At 47.4% G+C, this 6,566-nt stretch overlaps 1 pseudogene; it reads right to left on the bottom strand.

The window, feature by feature from the left end:
• Positions 1 to 4,427: 4,427 nt before the first annotated feature.
• Positions 4,428 to 5,448, bottom strand: LOC119507785 (annotated as a pseudogene).
• Between the last annotated feature and the right edge of the window lie 1,118 nt (positions 5,449 to 6,566).

Below are 6,566 nucleotides of genomic sequence, written 5' to 3'. Positions count from 1 at the left end.
TTCGCAGCGCGCCTTTCTGAGCCCGCCGCGACCGCCCCCGCCACAGCATTTATACCCAGGCCCCGCCAGGCCTCTCCCGGTCCGCCCCGCCCCGCCTGACTCCAGCCTGCAGACCTTCCGGATTCTTTCTTCTTCTTCGTGGACTTTCCCCCCCAAAGTCCCAAACCGCTCCGTCCTGTCCCAACTCGCGTTGCCAGGATCCAGGGGCAGCCCGGGGCAGCCCGGGAGTCGGAAGCTGACCCTACTCCGTCCTCGCGCCCCACCCACACAAAAACTCCCCGTCGGCCCGGCTGCCGCCAAACTGCCCATTTCCAAGGCGCTCCTGGCCCGGCGCCCGAGCAGTCCACCAGAGTCCAGCCTCGCTGCGCAGCGAGGAGGCGCCTCCGAGAGCCCAGACAAGCCCTAGGGAGGGCGAGGGGATGCCAGAATGAGCCCGGGTGACCCCCACCACCACTGCCCGCCGGGGTGGGGACAGTAATTTCCTGCCCAGTCCGGGAGGCCTGTGCTTTCCTTCCTCCCTAAGCTTGTCTTCTTTGCCTTCACTAGAGAAATACAACAACCTGGCCCCTTCTGACCTCCAAACTAGCCAGGCTGAGGAAAATTACTGATTTTTAGAATAGTAGCAGTTCAGGGTCGCCTGCCGGGCCTTCGGGGTCAGTGCACTTCTTCTGGGCCGCCAGCGATTAAAAGTCCCATTCTCCATAAGAATAGCCACCATTTTTTGAGTTCCTAGTATGTGCTAGGCAGTTTAGAGAGTCAGCTCATGGGATATTCACACCAACCCTATGGAGTAGGCACTGTTGTTATGTTTCACAGATGAAAAAAACGAGGGTCAGATGGGTTAAGTGATTTGCCTGCAGCCACCCAGCTGGGTAGGAGCAGCGCCATTCGCTCACTGTTTCATCCCCAAAATATTTCCTGAAGACCTACTGTGTGCCCGGCGAAGTCACAGTCTGACTTCGCGGGCTCTTAACCACCTAGCTACTTTGTCTTCCTTCCCCGAGTTATGGCACTCGAGGGCCACGACACGAAATCCGCCCCGCCCCCGCCTTCACTCCCCTCTCTTACCCCTCCTTCCCTGTTCCTCCTCTCCTTTCCCCCTGTCTAGTAAACACCGTGAATAATGGATGGGGAATCCAGGTTCCGAGAGAAGCCCCGCGTGCGCAACTGATTCCATCTCGCGTAGCTGCGATCTCCGCGGGGGAAGAGGCCTTCGGGTTTCAGAGACATGAACCACAAGCGAGGCCGTGCACGCGGACTGGGCTGCGCTGGGTTTCCCAGAATCTTAACGCGGTGCGGGGCGAGGCCTAAGAGGAAACCCTGCCTAGATCGAGACTCCCCCACCTTCCCAGCCGGTGATTCCCTCTTCTCCCCATTGGAGCTGGCCTCTTCCCCTGGAGCCTGCTCGGTGATTGGGGAAAGGATCCAGCCCAGATGCGGAACCCAAGAACGGCCCATTCGCTTTGCAGAACCAGGAACTCGACTGTGTGATTTGGAGCAAGTCACTAAACCTCTGTGAGAAAACTTCGGTTTTCTTGACTCCGAAATGGGAATTGCCCTACTATGTGTCCCGTGGCTGTTTGTTGGTGAGGATGCTTTGAGCTAGAGTAGTAATCAGTCAACCTCATCACAACCTTTGCCTCTTACTGGCTGAGAGACCACCAACCAGTCTCAACATCTCTGAACTGCAGATTCTTCACCTGTAAGATGGGGGATAATAACAGTTTCTACCCCTCTGGATGGTGGGGAGGCATATACTGAGAAAACCACTTGGCACAATGCCTGACCCACTGAAATTGTGGAATAAATTCTCTTCTTCTTCCCTCAACTTAAGAGAAAGCATTGGGAGTGGGGGGTGATCTTTTTCCTCCTGTCTTCTCCAGTCTGATATTTCCAGGGCCTTCTCCTCAAAATGGTTGGTCCCCAAGGATGCGACTGGGTCATCTCTCTGGAGAAAGATTTGTCTGCAGGTGCAAACTTCTTTCAACACCTGCTTTGTGCCGGACTCCATGAGACATAGATGTGTATCAGCCCTCATCCTTGCCCTCAAGGGATTGCCAGTCTAAAATCCCCAGCAGGAAACTGACTATAAGCTTAGAGTCAGTGGGAGGGGTGTGGACTGATGCAAAAGACACAAAGCAAGGGTGGTGAGAATTCTGGAATACACACCAGAACAGGGGACCTAGGAGGGCTGGGTTCCCTGCTGGGTTCTGACATTAGATCTGTGTGATCTGAGGGGCCTCAGTTTACCCATAAGGAGAGAGTTGGACTACATGATTGGTAAGTGCTCTAGCTCTATCAGAAGAATAACATTCTGGCTAATCTAAATGAAACACATTTTGAGCAAGTCAGGAACTTCTCTGGGACTTTCAACTCCCTGGAAGCCAAATGCAGAGTTAACTCACCAGTATTTAGAACCTCTCAGACTTGTTTTAGGCCTAGTGTTGTTTTGAAGCTCCAAGGGAAAGAAGGAAGGAGAGGTAGGGGTACTGGCCTCCAGGGAGAAGAGTCTGCAACTTGTCTGGCCCCATCGTTCCCAGAGGCCCACACTCACTCCATAATCTCTATTCATCTGTAAAGCTGAACCCCCAAACATTGGGATGGAAAGGCTTATCCACATCCATCTTCCTCCCCTGCTCTGTCCCCTCAAAGGCCTGGGAGATACCAGCCAGGGCTGAGGTCAGGCAGGGGTCAGAGCAGAACCAACTAGTCCCCTTAAGCCTCCAGGACTGACCTTACCAGTTCAAAACACATTCTTGCTTCTGGCCCCTTATATTGCCTGAGTTTTCTTGGTCCCCAAGAATGGAACTGGAAATCTTTTTGAGAAGTCCCTGGAGATATCACACTGGAGAAGACGGAAGAAAAAGACCATACCGAAACCAATTGGAAAAAGAACTTTAGAAGACAGTTGATACTATCCTCTACACTTGCCAGAGTTTGCAAATTTAAGTTCTGTCAGGGAAAATCTAGTAAAATAAATTAGTTACTCTAGCTGGGTGTATAAGAGTTACTCCAGGCTGTGGTAAACTGGAGGAAGAGCACATGCCCCATCAAATGGCTTTAAATTACAATTAACACATCTGCACACACACACACACACCATGTGTGGGCAAAACCAAACCTGTCTGAGGGTTCCAGTAAGAACTATACGGGTGTTTGTGCAAGTGGTTTTGAAGGGGGCATTATCTTCATGCTACAAGCATTTTCAGAATACCTATTGAACCTGGCTGTTGCACTGGGTGATGCAGGTATAGAAGTTACTGCTTCAGGATCTCAGAGTCTGATGGAGACATGGAAGAATTGTCTCATGTAACTGTCCATACACAAAACACTCTGTCCACCAGAAGGACTAGCCTGGTAGGGATGCGGACCTGGTAGGCCAGTGGTTCTCACCTTTTGATTGAGTAGGAATCATCTGCAGCAATATATGATGTAAATGAAATAATTACTGGAAGCTAGGGAGAATTTTGCTAGAATAAAATGATTTTTTAAAAAGGAGCCAGTGTTTGCAAACTGAAATAATTAGTTCAACCTAACTGCTCAATATCTGATGTGTAGGTATGTAAGTATAGATGTGTGTGTGTGTGTGTGTGTGTGTGTGTCTGTGTATCTCATCTATTTTTTCCCCAGCATGAATCTAAACTATAAGAGCTAGAGATGGTATTGCAGAATAAAATTTTGTAGAATCCTGTGTATGTGCTAAAAGAACAATTATGGATACAAGGGAGAGGGGGAGATGGGATTGAGCAACAATTAAATAATATTTGAAGTAGAATTTGGACTACTTAGAGAGGATTAAAATTAAAATAAATATAAGGAATGATTTTTACATCTGAAGTGACTCACTGTTGACCTACCATGTATAAGGCTAGATTGCTTTGAAGAATTCATACTCAGGTATTAAACTTACAAAAAAAAAAAAAAAGTACGTTTGTATTCATGATTCAGTGTACAATTCATATCATCTTTAAATTATGCTATACTTAATTATATTCTAATTTCAAATACTTTACTGCCATTAGGGAAAAAAGTCATTTCATGAATATATATATACTCAATGTCTGTATTATATTATACTTCTAAAGCTATAAATATTTCAGTAGTTTGTATAGTGGTTGAACAGTTGAAAAGAATGAGATAGAACCTTAGGAAAAATGAATTAGATTCGTAACAATGCTATAGGAAAACTCTAACAGATTTAGTGCTGGGGAAAAGCAAAATCAAGTCTATGCTGTGTTCCAAATTTCCATCATGGCCAACCATTATCATCAACTCACTTCTTCTGACATCCCTAATCTACAGTGATCAAATGTCCATAGACCTGCTAAAAATAAGTATGATCTTGGTATACAGTATTAAATAAGATGTCTTCTACCTTGAGTGTGTACAACCAAAACACACACAGAACCCAGGACCATGCTCCAATGTTATGTGAGCATTTGGTGCAAAAGTGTGCATGTGTCTGGTAAGTCCAGGCAGTGATTCCCTTTGGTCAACTTCTTCTGCTCCTCTCTCTGCTTCTGCTTCTTCCTCTTGCCACCTTCTTTGAATCCTGCTGAAAAAAATGGAGGGATCCCAGTTGCTGGTGACCAGAGGTTTGTCTTGCTCATCCTCCTCCTCACATATATGGTTGGATACATGTTCAGGTCAAGTGGCAGGTCTGTGAGACTTAAGTGAACAGACATTGGCTGGCTGGGAAGGCAGGGCATTTTGTCCTTTTCACCTCCATTCTTCAGCAAAGGCTTCTTCATCTGCCACACCATTTATTGTTAAGGACTTTAACTGGCCATCTTCTTCAATTTCTACTCTTTCTTGACCATTCTCAGTAATCCTCTTTGTAGCAATTTTTCTGCCATTATCCTATTTTAGTAGAAGTTGATATAGATTTGAAGTTGCCATCTTACTATCACCAAAGGACACTGAAGAAAATGAAGTAAGGTCCCCATGCCCCAGGGAACCAAATGAAGTAAATCCTGTATCGAAAGAAGAAAATCCACTTCTGAAAGATGGAAATCCACTGAAGGCAGAGAAAATAGATCCTGTGCCTGTTTCTGGTTCCACGGAGGCCTCTTCGATTTCAAAAATACTCCTCAAATGGGTCTTCAAAGAAGTCAAAGAAAATGGGTTCCTTCCACCAAAACATTCCCTGAAGACATCATCTGAATTACAGAATGTAAAGCCAAACTCAAATGGATTGCCAAAATGACTTCCACCTCCACTACCACCATTTAATCCTTCTTTGCCATATTTGTCATGGATGTCCCGTTTTTTAGCATCTAATAACACCTCATATGCCTCAGCTACTTGTTTGAATTTTCTTTCTGCTGCTTCTTTACTCTGAGGATTTTTATCAGGGTGCCACTTCAGTGCCAATTTATGGTATGCCTTTTTAATATCCTTGGGTGAGGCATGTCTCTGCATGCATAGAATTTCAGAGTAATTTACCATGTTTTAACAGATTGTTGGAACAAGTCCCAAGGAGGTTGGCAGCCAGCGATAGGAAGGAGGAGAGGCTGGGCAGTGGGGCCCGTGGTCTCCTTGCAGCTCTGTCATGGCCAGTGCTGGTGGAGGTGATGGCAGCTATTCCTATTACTATGATTTTTATGTATGTTTTGCCAAATTTCAGAGTTTAACTTCTCTGAGCTCCCAAAATCTCTTGCATCTTTTTTTATCTCTTGGTAAGAACATGATGTTGTATGGTCTCTGCTTTCTAAAGGTTGCTGGGACTTATTTGAGGAACCAGGTAGTCCTACCTATCCCTGTGTCTCCAGAGTTCCTGTATCTACAGACCTGGCACAATGTAGGTGATTAAAATAATTTTTGTTGAAATGAATGAATGGATGATTGATTTCCTTCCAGGACTCTGGCCAGGAGTCAATGATATGCTGACAACAAGAGGCATTCATGGAGTGGTTCCTGGGTGCCAGGCTAAGTACTGTAACACTGAATCCCCAAATCAAGACTGTGAGGTTGATATCATTATCACCATTTAACAGATGAGAAAACTGAGGCACAGATAAGTGACTTGTCCAAGGCCACATGGTTAGGCAGTAGTGGGGTTGGGATTGGAATCCACGTTTGTCTCACTCCCAAGCCTATGTTCTTGACCAACACTCTAGGATGGCACCAGTTTCACTGTCACCCGCCACAGGAGCCCAGGGGCTTCCGGAGCTGGAGTGATCTGGGGTTTTCTTCTCTCCCAGACGGCAGGGAGGCCTCCCTTTCAAAGGCTCGGAGAGGCCGGCAGCCCCCACCCCACCATCCCCATTCCCCCAAGCCCCACCTTGGAGATCGGGGGATGGAGATGTGGGGGAGGTGGAATGGGGGCGGTGGAATGGGAGACAGCCCCGATAGGGCCGCCCGAACTCAAGATGCCATCGCGGGGAGGCAGCTGGCGGAGCTGACCGGCCAGGTGTTCGCAGCCGCCGGCCTAGTTTTCCTCTCCCTTTCTTTCATCTCCTTTCACAAACTTCTCACATGTACTCGCCGCCTGCGCAGCTGCTGCGGGACTCGCCTGTCGGCCGCTCGCCTCCTATTGTCTGCGTGGGCTGGGAAGATTGGAGAAG

Source organism: Choloepus didactylus, chromosome 13 (genome assembly GCF_015220235.1).
Source record: "Choloepus didactylus isolate mChoDid1 chromosome 13, mChoDid1.pri, whole genome shotgun sequence".
Taxonomy (NCBI): domain Eukaryota; kingdom Metazoa; phylum Chordata; class Mammalia; order Pilosa; family Megalonychidae; genus Choloepus; species Choloepus didactylus.
Note: the sequence above shows the minus strand (reverse complement) of the source record. Positions and strands in the feature narration are given on the sequence as shown.